Source organism: Eubalaena glacialis, chromosome 16 (genome assembly GCF_028564815.1).
Source record: "Eubalaena glacialis isolate mEubGla1 chromosome 16, mEubGla1.1.hap2.+ XY, whole genome shotgun sequence".
NCBI classification, from domain to species: domain Eukaryota; kingdom Metazoa; phylum Chordata; class Mammalia; order Artiodactyla; family Balaenidae; genus Eubalaena; species Eubalaena glacialis.
Window position 1 is genome coordinate 17,529,864 of NC_083731.1, and position 14,559 is coordinate 17,544,422.

At 35.7% G+C, this 14,559-nt stretch overlaps 1 protein-coding gene across 2 annotated transcripts in view; it reads right to left on the reverse strand.

Annotated features, from left to right (window-relative positions):
- GPC5 (glypican 5) overlaps window positions 1-14,559 on the reverse strand; it is a 1,093,847-nt gene that overhangs the window by 150,635 nt on the left and 928,653 nt on the right. The window lies entirely within an intron of this gene.

The following is a 14,559-nucleotide window of genomic DNA, read 5'->3' on the forward strand; positions in this document are numbered from 1 at the left end:
TGATTTCACATTCAAAACCAAGGATCAGCAGGATTGATTACTAATGATTAGCTGTACAGGAGCATTCTTAAATTCTACCCTGGAGGTTGAAATGAATAAAGTAGATGTCAAGCCTTGTGTATGAATTTTCCTACGAAAAATGTCAGGTTTATGGGTACACTTGGTATAAAATACAATGTGAACCAAAGATAACTCTAAGCTGTCACTACCAACTGATTATTGGAGTATTTTGATGTTTCTTTTTATTCGAACTCAGTTTTGGTGATATATTTGAGCCAATAATAACCAGAGACCCACTCTTCTGACTGAATATTTGCAGGAAATAAGCCAGTAAGAGAACTAACTCCTACTGTAATAGTCCTGGGAAATAAAAACCAATTAGAGGCAAGCTGGCACCATGGGAACCAGGCTTTGTGGGTGGACTCTATAAAAGGGCCAAGGCTCTGGGAGAGAGTGGGGATGATTCAGGGTACATCTTTCTTGTTCAAGTGATACTTTGAGAGTTGACTTAATTAGAATGGTTTTCCTAGTCAAAGCAGGATAAACAAATAAGAATGTGGCTCAACTCAGCCAAAACATTGTCCAAGATAGGTGAACCTTATCTTTAGATCATCAGCACTTATCCATTCTGACAGAGGCCATGAGACTATCATTAGTTTGGGCCAGGAATGAGGACACCAGGAGAAGACATTTGGAATCAACTCTATGTATTCTTTTTTTTTTTTTTTTTTTTTTTTTTTCTATGACAGTAATATGACCATTTCCCTGTTTTGTTGACTAGTACTCAATAACACATGGAGGTGGGAAACAAAAAACAGATACAGACTGTCTACAAACTAGTCAATATTCTACTTTGGTAATTTACTTAAACTTTTCTATCTGTGTTTTTCTGAGACAATAAAATTATATTCTAATACCTTTGGAAAACATATTTTTTTTTTACTTAATTTATTATAAGTAGCATTTGTTAGCGTCTAAGGAGCAGGAGCAAAGAGAAGTTTTATCACTAATTGAGATCTTTGGTTCTATTTCACACAAGCTTCTAAAAGCAGTTGGACTAGGCTTGGATTTCCAGGTTAATCAACTTCAAGGAGGTGTCTTGCAAGATGACTTGACCCTAATGGAATCATTAAAAAAAAAATACTCCTAGTGACATCTAGCATTGATTTTCTTAATGAATACCTCCTAAGGCTTCACTAGGCTTACTTAGAGTGGACTCCTATACTTAATTGTTTTCCTCCCATCACTGTCAAAGTTACCTGGTAGATATTCACATATAAAGTTGTTAAACATTTTGTTCATGCTCTCACTCACTGCTCTCTCAACACAGAGCCATTCACAAATTTATATCAGAGCTAAATTCCAAGAAATACTTTGCTCCCCCTGAAGAATTTGTAGATGTTCTTTTATTGGACAATAAGAATCATATAATGAATCACGTGCTGTTTTCTAGGGGAGGTAGTTATCTCATATGCTATTTACCAGGCAACTGCAATGCAACAGAGACTAATATAGGAGTTAGGTCTTTAAGTTAGCAAAGAAGGCAAAATGATATATAGTCAAAGTCATCCTTAAAAATCTTCTAGCTGGGTTCTGCCTTAGAAACCAACCTACCATGTTTCAAAACACAAACACAACCAGCGTCTTATCCAATGTTGAAATGATTGTTATTCCTTAGATAAGTACTGTGTGAAATTGTGTTATATTTATATCCAGACTCCAAATTCACACACTGTTCAATAAGATGCTCCCACTATGATAGGCATCCTGAAATGGATGTGTGCAGGTAATGATCAGAAAAGCAGGTTCAGATCTCCCATCACAAATTCATTATGGCCATTGGTGGCTCAATTTCCAGCATGGTTTAACTAGTTCTCTTTCTTGCTTCTTTTCACAGCTCCCCTATTGTTAATTCACCATAGTTAAGTAGACAGATGAGTCAAGTGCACTGCAGCTTGTATAACCTACAGTCTATTTGTATACCCATGTTCCAGTTTTCTAGTCTTTGGGCCTCTATCTTGCATTTACAGTTACTGATATCTAATTTTCATTACTTTTGTTTTCTGGATTGTATATAATATCATATGTGATTGAAGGTGGGGTGAAAAATAGGTAGAGAAACACATGTAAAGTCAAACATGCAAACAAATACATAACACCAATGCAGAGGAATCCGGAAAAGGGGGAGGAGCTCATTATTTTCCAATGCACACTGTGATAAAACATTTTGTTTAAGAATAAATATAATTTTCCATTATCAAACTTATGAAATATTTTTATCTAGTCTTCCATCTAAGAATAAATGGAACTAATAGAGATTGAGAAAGATTGTCATTCTATGAGAACTATAAACATTTTTTTTTAATATAAAAAGCAGATTGAACCTTTTGAGGAAAACACAGCAGAGGAAGTCATTGTGGTGGCAATGCAGCTGACCTCTTTTGGAGGAACCACAGACAACAGGCTCAGAGTTGGCGTTGGCTTGTGTGGAAGGTGGGAGGAAAAATTGGGGCTAAGCAGGGGTATTCACTGAGGGTCATAATACTAAGTGACCTGCTGCACTCTGCCTTCCCCCCACCCCCCTCCTGCTTTATTCACAGGATGGATGGCCTGGCTTGTACTCCATGTTTGGGGAGAAGATAGGGAAGAGGCTCTTCACTAAATAAACTGAACAAACTTCCTGGAGAACTGAAGCATCCATTGTGAGTCTGGGTCCCTCAAAGAAAAGCATTCCTAAATCTGGAATCACAGAAGTGTTCCTTATGCAGTGCTGTACTGCTTGAAATAGAAAGTACCAGTGCCTAAATACCCATCAAGAGGGAGACTAATTGAATGAATGTAGATATACTGCAATGTAGTGTAGAGTTTCAGACAGCCATTAAAAATAGTAGCACAATTGTAAATGTGTAGCGATAATATTAGCAAGACGTTTTTAGGTGAAAAAGCACAAAGCATGGTATAGGATAATATTAAATAATATGTTGTTTGAGAAACAACTTAAAATGAAGATATGTAATAAACTACAAATTACCTAAAAATATTTATGTATTTGGAAGGGAAAAGCATTGGAAATAGATTTGAGGAAAATGAACTGAACCCTTTTCTTTCCTAGTGGGGAACCAATAGACATTGTCTACTGTTGATAAAAATAAAACAGGCAGGTTGTTTAGAATTATGGGCATAACCACCAGAAGGAAAGCAAGGATAATTTACTCTCATAGAGACTATAGGAGATAAGTTAAGAAAACAGGCTTTGAAATCTGACCCCCTGGTTTTAAACCTGGATAGCCATTCCCTAGTTTTATGACTTTAATTAGCTCACTTGTTTTCTCACTGCTAAACAGGTGATAAAAATAGAATCTTTGTCATAAGGCTGTTCTGGTCACTTTTCTTGGTGGGGGATGGGGAGCGGGGATAAAGAATGAAAAGACCTCGACCCAGTACCCGACATACAGAGACTAACCAATAAATTTTGGAAATGTCAGCTAATACTATTATTTGAGAGGTGTGTCTATGAGTGGGTAGAGGTGGAAGACACTGTATATATTTAACTTAAATGTTTGTCCCATCATGATTTACCAAAATAAAAATTTAAAATCTCATAAATAAGGATGTTTGGGAAACCAAGTGCCCCTGATATGAAGTAACAGAGAACGTAAGGCAGCAGTGGAGATTTATTGGGTGGGCATCATGGGGAGGGGAAGTTCAGTAAATTTAATCTAAGAGACTGGAAACTTGAAATAACCATGAACAGAAATAGATAATGTTGGTTGGAGATACAGTTTGGGATAAGCAAAGGCTTAATTTTAGATGTTGAACTTGAGGGGTTGTCAGCCTATATAGATAGAAATATCCAACATTTTTTTATCCCTCGAATCAGGGGCTGTGTCTTAATCATCTTTGAATTCCCACCACCTGGTTCATATATCCGGAATATAGTAGCACTCAATACTTGTTGAATGAATGAATGTCTGGAGGAATGGATGGCTGGATGAATACTGATGTAAGTATCGTGACAATGAAACCAAAGAGTGTGTAAGCAAAAGATAGGAAGTAAGTCGTAGAGAATATCTATATTTAAAGAAAAGTAAGCAAAAAAAGAGACCAGTGGCAGAGGCACCACATGATTAAAAGAAAACCAGAGAATATTGCATGAAGTCATGGAAGAAGAGTTAACTTACTACAGTATTTAAGCATTTTTGTTTGTTTTCTTCTCTTAGGAAAAAATGAATGTCCCCTGGCTTTGATAGAGAAATTGAACAGAAAATGTCTCTGTACTGCAAAATATAAAAGCATAATATTTCTATAATAAAGATAAGGATACTTAAAATTCTGTTTTCATAATTTAAAAATTAATTAATAGTGCCTGTCATATTGAGTGCTTGTGCTAATTATAAACAATTGAAAAAATACAAAAAAATTGGAAGAAAGAATAAATAATTGGTTTAACTATAATGTTTTGATTACTTTTGAGTTTCAATAGTTGTTATATTAAACTGATTTCTTAAGAAGTCATTACCCAAGACAGATATTCATATCATCAAAGGCATTTAGGTTTGTTAAAGGCATAATTATTCCTAGGTTATATTAAGAAATATTCATACATTTCTTATGAGGCAAGAACATTTGATACATTTTAGATTTTCATATTTCAAATTGTGATCTCGATATATGCATTCATTACACAATAATACATAGATATTTATATTTGGCAACATAACACACATGGAAATGATTCCTTTAATATTCTGAATTCATAGTGGATAAATTTTTATCCTTTTATTGTGGCTCTGTTACTGGGTCCTGTGCAGTCAATGCATGCTGTCTCAGTCACCGTCTCAGTGCAGCCGGTGATAGATCTTCAGGATGTAACCTTAACTCTTCTCTGGCTATGCAATCAAACATGCAATTTTACTACTAATGATGCTCCTTAGGCTACAGGGATATGAAATGGGTATTTTCAAAGTGAAGTTGCTAAGTAACATTAAGAAAATTGCTATGAAGGCAAAGTTAATGATCTCAGTTGGTACCATTTAGCTAAGGCATTTAAACTAATAGCGGCATCAGGCTGAATTTACTGGAACCTGGCATCTCCTTCACTTTGCTTTGTTGGAGACAACTTCATTCTCCAAACAACCATAACCGTTAGTGCTTTTGGTCTCAATTGCTCAGCAAAATCAACAAATTAATATACCACGCAATTATGGGATGGTTATTATTCCCATTTCACTATTAACAAAATAATAAGCAAGTAATGTGATTTGATGGGAAAGTAAGAAATTAAATGAATTAAGAGAAAGGAAAAACACTGAAATTTGTTGATATTAGCAAGGCAACATTCCTAGTTGTCTTATATATTGAAAATGTGTTTGATGCAAATATCTTATACTTGAGAAATTCTTAAAATATTTTCTTATCTTCCTGGATTTTAGGTTTCAGCCAGTGGTAACACAAAATACAGAACTCACAAATTAGAAGTAGGTGGTTCAAATTGGCTCACTGGATTTGCTAATGAAACTCTTGTACTATTGCTGTGTGAGAAATTTTGGGATACTAGTAGTCAAATGGCTTACAGAATATGTCCTTGGGCCCGGAAATTGTGAAAAATGGCCACACTCTTTGTCATACAGCCTCCAGAAGATGGAACCATCACTTTTTTGCAGGGTTCACTGAGAGACTATTGGTCAGAACCAGTCTTATGTACAGCCCACTCGCATCTAATACAAGAAGAAAGAAGAGAATAAAGGCAGGGTAAGAGACTAGCTTCACTTTTCCCAAGGGGAGAATGAGGGAAATGCTTACCTTTCCAAGAAGCCAAGTGTCTGTAATGGTGGTGGTGGTGGTGGTGCAGGGTGCTTAAAGGAATCTCTCCTGAAGTTGGGGGTGCAAGTACCTACGGGAAATTGGCCTCTTGATTTGGGCTGGATGCCTGCTCAACAGTGGAACCCACTGATTCATCCCAGTGTAGAGTTCTTAGAAGAACATTCTGGGAACTTGTGTCTAAAGTGTGTTGTCCTTGTTTAGACCTCATCTTCTATTACGACGGGAAGAAGGAAACAATTCAGATGTATCCCCTGAAGTTTAGGGAGATCTTTCAAACTAAGTCCAGACCTCTCTTCAGTTCTAGAGAATTTGAAGACAGGAGGCTCTGGAGTGATATGTATAAGCAGGGCTTGAAAAAAATGCCGGTAAGTTTTGGTTGGGAAGAATATGGAGCAACCTCCAGTTCACGTCCTATTTCTACACAGTCCTTGGAAAATTAAACCTTCCTCGCATGATTTTACAGTTCTAGTGATGGAGTGTGGAGGACCACTGGGTTAGTAGAGAGGCAGGAGCTGTGAGACTTCAGAATGTTAAACCCTAAGGAGGAGCTGGGGTGTGTATTCCTGGCAGGGCCACTTCCTGCAGTAGGAAGGTGAGGTATTCAGTCATGTCGTACTTGGGGTGAAGGTGATATTCACATCACCAGTAGAGAGACTATCTCAGCATTAGCAGAAACAGACAGAACCCCAGTGCAACAAAGAATAGCTCCCACCCTACCACTGGCATAAATATCTCGATTTCCCTCTCCCTCCTGCCTGACCCCAAACACTGAGGGAGGTGGGGTAGAGACCACTTTCCCTTTCCTCTGATCCAAGCAATCAGCACCACAGCTCAGGAGGAACAAGGAGTACTATTTGAATTAAGTTTGCTTGGAAGTCTTTAACATTAACAGGATTTTGTCTTACATTTAGAAAAGAAAACGTACTCTAAACCAAACATCAAACGGTATTTATGGAACTTGGCAAAGATGTCATCAAGGTACCTACTACATACAGTGAGAGACATGACAACATACAGATGAAAGGAAGGATTGAGAAACACTATCAAGTAAATTCACGTTCATACTACAACATTTGGGAACTTCTCACTAAACTGGTTCCACTCTATGTGTGGCTAGTTACCATAATTCAGCAATAAGGAAATGAAAACTATGTCAATCTGTGAATCAAAATTTTCCAACAAAATATTGTTAGGAGATTTCACTTAGAAGAATAATTGAAATACTACTACCTATGTTTAGGTTGGATATTGAGGATATTTTGGCTTGAAATGAATGAATCCAAAATAATTTTGTGCTAGACAATGAAGCCTTCACCAGAAAACAATGTTTTGATGTGTAATGTGTTCTTACAGAGCATCTCTCTAGAAAATGGTACAAGAGTTCAGACAATAGAAATTTGACCCCTATACCTTTGACTGGATTGAAAGAAATATGTTAATTTAAAGCTTACAGTTTTGTGGACTACAGGAAAATTGCAGATGATCTTGAACTAATAGAAAGGAACTGAGTGGAAGAAGGTGGGGTGAGGAGGACTACTAAAAGGTTTGAGCTTTGGCAGTAGGTCAAATGCAGGGCTTGATCCTGATCCATCCATCCTAGTCAGATAGCCATCTAAGAACCAAAATTCTTTAGAAGAGCCATGTCCTTCCTGAAGGGGAGAATATCCAGACCATCCCAAGATACAAGAATAGGAGATGAAGACGATGATCAACCAGGGGACACTTTGGTCTTTTCTGAAGAAACAGAGTAAATTAATCTTGCCCTTCAAATTCTTGGTGTAAACAATGTTTATAAATGCTAAACCGTGCTGGTGGACTAGGGAGAAATTGCACTTTGCCAGTCCAGAAACCACTTCCAATAACTGTCAAATAGTGCCAAAGAATCAAATGACTATTTTTTGAATGCAGGGTAGTGTAAATGTATCAATTCAATAAAAAGACAGAATCTAACATTATTATATATACCACCTGTAGGTCAAAAAGTCTATGTGTCTAATCTGACATTTCAAGACAAACATGAGTTTGACAGTATTAAATTCATTCTTCATTAAGGAAACTGAGGTTTAGCGTTGGCATTTAATAATATTTAATGTTGGCCATTTCGCTTAGATTCTGACAGTAGAAACAGGATTCAATCTGAAATTCTTGTTCTAGCGATTCATCTCTTTGCAGTGTACAAAGTATTTTAGCAAGGAGTCACTGTTTCAGAGAGAGTGATGTGTTATGAAAGGAAGAAAAAGTCACTTATTACTGCCAGAATACGCAATAACAAAGCTTATCAGTTTCTCAGCTGAAATAAAGAATACAGCTTGGTCTTGCCTGTGGCCTGATGAAGGATGCTACTTGTGTCTCATTGTTATGAAAGCTCAGATTTGTTTTCCTGCAGTGACAATGTTCCCTTGATGACCCAGGTGGCAAGCTTATTGATTTTTACGACTAAATGAGTTGCTGCAGCTTATATGCATAACTAGTCTTCAGTGCTTCCCTGAGTGAAACTGACAGTTCATTTTATTTGGTTTGCATAGTCTTGATCATTGCTGTACACATTTTATAAGCAATGTGAGAAAAAAGTTAATTTTCTGCTGTTTACATTAGTCAGGCAGTGTTTACTCTCCAGGGCCAGGGACGGGCTCCACTGAAGGGGTGGGACAGTGGGTTGGTATTTCCCTAGCAATAATCTTATGCTTTCTTCAGGTAAGAGCCCTATGGATAAAATGCTTGTCTTCCTGTGTATCTCTACCCAATTTCTCTAAATATTTCTAGCAACTTGCCTTTCATCCTGTTCAACATACAGAAGTTGACAATGAAGCAAAATGGTTGAAAGCTTCAGCTTGATCTGTCCAATTCCCATGGGCAGAGATTAATTTCTGAGAAACTCAGACTAAAGTATAATTTGTTGCTCTAACCTAAATTCTAGCATTATGCCATCAGACTAAATGTAATATTTTGATGAAAAATTGTTCATTACACATATATATTCAAAGATATATTCCAGTACCTTTCATCATCAAATGGAGGGATTACTTAAAGTAAATTACTGTATCACTGCTATCAATACATAATACATACATAATATGTAATATCATTGCTATCAAAGTTCCTTTCCCTCATACAGACACATTTCTTGAAAGACCTGTCTGTATCTGCTTTCTCTATGTCTTTCATATGTAATTTATGGCTAAATATGTCTTCAACCTGCCCCTTTCCACAGATATGTGTCTTGCAAGTTCACCAACAACCTCCATGGTATTACATCCAAAAGGTCTTTTTCAGTACATGTCTTACTTGAGCTCTCATCAGCAGCCAAAATTGGCTCATCTTCCTTGATATGACTCAGAGCCCCTCAGGGTGTGCTTCTCCATGTGTTCTCATCATTCAGTCCCTTCTGCATAGCCCACTACCATGGCTTCAATGACCAGGCCTCTTATTTTTTTCAACTTCTTTTTTCCTGTTGGGAACTTCCACTCAGCATCAGATTTATATCTAATTAAATCCTCAACATCTTGACTTGGATATCACACAGACACTTCAAACTCAGTATCTCAAACCAAACTTACGACATTGCCCACTAAACTCTGGTCCTGGGTCTGTGCTCTCTCTGTCAATAGTATGTTCATTCAACCAATCATACAAAGCTAGAATTATTCTGAAACTTCTTATTCCTTACATCCCACATCCAATTAATCACTAGAAATATATAATTCAACTTTCCAAATATATCTCACACCTATGGTCTTTTTCCTGCCTTTACCACTGTCATCTTTATCTTTAGCCTCCACTTGGATGGTGTTAATTATTTTCTAACTTGTCTTTCACATTTATTCTGAACTTCCTCCAATTCACTCCACCCTCTGGAGAGTTCCTTTAAAAATCCTTCTTCTGTTTAAAACCACTTCAAATTGTTGGTAGGATAACATTTTTAAAATCATGAACATGTTATTACAGTGCATGCATGACCTCACCCCTGCCCCCCGCCTGGCTCCTCAGCTTCACCTTCTCCCTCTCACCCTTCATTCTCTGCAGTACAGATTCCCTCCTTTCATTTCTCTCTGTTCTTTAAATAGATGCACCCCTCCTCTCCCAGCTTCAGGGCTCGTGGAAATATTCTTTTTTCTGCCACATTCCAGCCTCATTTAGAGAAACCCCTACTCATCTTTCATATCTGAGCCTAAAAATTCTATCTTCAAAAATCTAACCCTAATTCAGTTCTTCCATAAGCTTTCAAAGTACCCTGTACTTCCCCTTCATAATGTTTTTAATACTTTTAACTGGATAATAAATTATGTAATAAGTAGTTTACTATCTGTTCCTGCAATAAAAATGTGAACTTAAAGAGGAAAGAGACCATGGTGGTCTATGTTAGTAGATTCTCAGAACTAGCATGGTATCTGACCTCAGAAAGGGAACTCAGGAAGTATTTTGAATTAATGAGTTACTGACCCTCCAATTCACTTCCTGATAATTTGATTTAGCTTCTACATACAATTTATAAAACAGGGAAAATTAGAAACAGAGTTAAACCAGGAAAAGTTGAAAAATGGAAAAATCTTGGTAGATTATGATCCCATCTTTAGTTAGAACCCACACATGATGGAAAACATACTTAGTATTTTGTAAAAATGAGGAGCCCAGCACCCCCCTCCTACTATTTAAACTCTCAAATAAACCTCACTTCGGCCTCCCGTCTGTTTCTGCCCTTGTACAGGTGAACCCTGATGGTCTAGGTAAGTTTACTTCATACTTTTTACACAGCCTGTTTATCTGAATTCTCTGCTTTTACCTGAGCTGGTAGCTCACTGTTAACTATGGTTATCACTGCTGCAGTCCGTGATAAAATCAGTCCTGTTCCGTCTACCCTTGATCTTTCCCTTGGTCCATCTTATAAGCTCTCATCTGCCCCACCAGTCCACCATTCATCCCACCAACACATGCACAAATTTAGTTCTCACAAAAGAATAGAAAGTAACTGATACTCCTGAGTCAGTAAGCATAGAAAAAGCCAAGACGGGGTTTGGGCTTTATCAAGTATCCACATTGTTTTTGTGATAAAAGCAGAGTTGAAATCATTAAGTAGGAAGCATGTCTGTTTACTGTGTCTGGCCAATAAAATAAACTTGATTTACTCACTTTATTCTAGACTTAGATGGCAATCCGAACTCTTTCAACCCAAACTGCTGATAATATTTAAATTTCAGTGTTGTTTGATTGCTAAGCAGAGTGAAGGAGCTGTAAAGCCAATACTGTATATAATGCATGACTTATAGGGAACTCCAGGGTAGAGGGAACAATACTAGATGTAGAGTCAGGAGATTAGGATTTCATCAAGGTTCAACACCCCCTACCGCCTCCCAGTCCAATCTGACTTTGGAGAAGTTGCTCAAATTTCCTGTGTCTCAGTTACCTTTGTCTGTAAAATGGAAATAGAAAAATGTACTTCAGCTGATAGCTTTGTGAACTTAATAATGCAGCTAAAGCATTTGGCACATATTAAGTTCTCCATGATTGTTAGTTTAATGTAAATCATACTTTGAATGCCACATTTATCTGACAGTAGTGTATCTACTACTGGAGACATCTGGTAGACCTGACAGAACCTCTTTATATTTCTTACTAGAAAATACGCCAATGTTTGAGTTTTAATCTGGAGAAGACTTTAGCAAAGTAATGTATTCACAAACTGAAATCTATATATCAGTGTATCTATCTACAGATATACTTATTAACTGTGAATTTTGGTAAGGAAGTAAAATATTATTAAGTTATTTAATACAAAGGTTCGGTAAACTTTTTCTGTAAAGGACTAGATAGTAAATATTTTCGGCTTTGCAGACCATGTGGTCTGTGTCTCAGCTACTCAACTCATAGTGCAAAAGCAGCTGTAATAATTCTTAAGCCAATGAGTATGGATATATTTCATTAAAACTTACTATAATATTTTATCACTATACTTAAATTTAAAAAAAAACTAAGAACACAGGAATTTTAAGTTTACATGTCATGAAATGTTCACTTGTGAAGTTTTTCAACCATTTAAAAATGTTAAAAAAAAAAAAAAAATCCCTAGCTCACAGGCCATGTAAACACAGGTGGCAGGCCTGATTCAAATCACAGGTGCTAAGTTCCCACTGGGTACACTGTATCATTTACTGAATTATGATGTTCATTTTCCATTCACCCTCTGTTCTTCATAAAAGTTCCATAAGCACAAGGTTCTTTATTTTCTCATGTACTCCAAATGCCTTGAGCAGTGACTAGCATAAGGTAGATAATTATTTGTTAAATGTTTTTTTCCTCTCCTAAACTTTTTATGAAAGGAGTTTCTAGCAAAACAAGAGTTTTTACTTGCTCTTTGGCATGTCCTCACAGACACAGAGGATAGAAGATTTCAAAAGGTGAATTTTGACTTAGTGATTGTTACTCCAAAATAATAAAATAATTTAAACCATGGTGTTAAGAGATGTATATGCTAAAGTTTAATCACTTGTAGGCGTATGTGGTTAGAAAGTATGCACTGATATATATATACACACAGAAATATAAACACATATATGTATATGTACATACCTGTACATATACACATAACTATTTTGTAAACATATACAAGTTCTATGTTGGTGCTTATACTTTGCAAAGCTAATTTTTATGTGGGTTTACAAATTGTTATACAAATTATTTTTTTAAGTATGATACTTAAACAGATGTTTAACCAGGGCAGTTAAATGGTAATGACACTAATTAATCACAAAGTGAAAACACATTCACCTTAGAAAAATCAACACTATTAAACTCTAAGAGATTAATTGGCTTTATTAAAAAAAACACACTGCAACATAATTATCTTAGGACAATGTCAAATGTCCTGTTGAATCTATGTTTGTACTCAATAAACATAATGTCTAAACCATTTACCATAAATTATAATCCCCACTGACAATGAAAGGGAAAAGAATAATGCTTTCATGCAAAAATGTTTACATAGTAAAATTTCTCAGGAAAAAAATCCTAAAATTTTTGTAATCTTTAAACTTTTATATTTAAGATTATCTGTCAACTTTTTGGAATGGATGTTTTATATTGTAGATAAAAAATTGACCATATATAATTTACAGAAAACTTGATATAGTGTCACTATTTCAAGTATCTTTTGATAGAAAAAGTAGAATATATTCAGCTGTCAGAATTATACAACATCTTTAACAAAATGGGAAGTAGACAAAAAATAAGTAGCTTTTAAAGTCATTATATGATGGAGTTACTGCTATGAGATTTATTTAAATGGTATTAGCCTAAATCATAATTTAGAACTTGCAAATTTATTGTCATAGTTGAATGCTTGAGGAGAAAAATTTAATCCACTTTTAAACTCAAGTTAATTAAAAGTTTTTACATTATTTGCAACAAAAGTGTTACTAACATTTGGCACTCCTTGTGCATCACAACAGTTCTCAATCATAGCCTTTTAGTGTTTCTGTTATCACTGCTAGAAAGCCTAGAAAATTCAGTGCTTGTTTCTCCTCTGAACTGGAAAAAGGCATTAAGCTTAATGGGTTAAATAAAAGGGCCAATGTGCACAATGCTTTGAACATATTTAAATGCAACATCTAGTTCCCCTTCTAGTAGAAATGTCATCATCAAATGAGTGAACAGGGCAAGAATGCTTGAGTCACGCCTGGCATAGTGAGTGGCATCTGCATAGTAGGTGATTGATTAAAGGAATACTTGGAGATTAACTATTTTGAGTTTCATATTTTAAATCATAGAATTAAAATGTATCAGCTGTCATCTGTTTCTTCAGATGCTGCCCTCCCCCTCATTTCTTGGCATTGCTGATAGATTGTCATCTGGCCCCAGTGTGAACATGGTCAGTGCCAACTGTATAATAAAGAAACCCTTCACATTGTTTCTCTAACTTTTATTCATTGGTGCTTATTTTGGCCTAAGCAATATACTACAATACTCTGCAAAAACATCAATTATTAAAGAAAACATGTTTAATCAAGTAATACATGAATAAATCATTATTGCAACATGTTCAAATAATATGCTATTATTCATAAGTTGGGAAAACCCCTCTGTACATGTACATACACACACACCTTATTTCTACACATATAGGAACATAATTTATGGACTGTCTCTTGTCTTTTTTTCTCCTTGACTTCATAGCTTAGAAATTGATCCTTGCCAGTATTTATAGTTCTGTGCCATTCACTTTAAAGGCTGTAGTTTAGATATATCACAATTTATTCAATTATAACCTTATTTATGGACACTTAGTTTGTTTTCCATTTAATAGTATGATACACAATTCTGCAGTGGACATTCCGTGCTTACATTCTGGTAGGAATGTGTGACGATTACTCTAGGATAGATTCCTGGTGAGAAAATCCCATGTCAAAGGGGATGCACATATTAAATTTGAAAATAGGGCTAAATTTTCTTTCAAAATGGCTTTACCTATACAGTCTATGATTGGTGCAATTTTTTTGTATCCTCATTTGCAGCAGGTATTATCAGTCTTTCTGTTGATGGTCAAGTATATAAATTAAAATAGCCATTATTGTTTAAATATATTTCTTAGAATATTGTGAGGTCAAGCACCTGTTCATATATGAACATTTTTATAATTCTTGCTCTGTGAATTGTGTGTTCTTAATCTTAGAACATTTTTTTTATTGGGTATCTTTCATTGTTTCAACGGTGATAATCTTAAACCTATTATATTTATTAAAAATA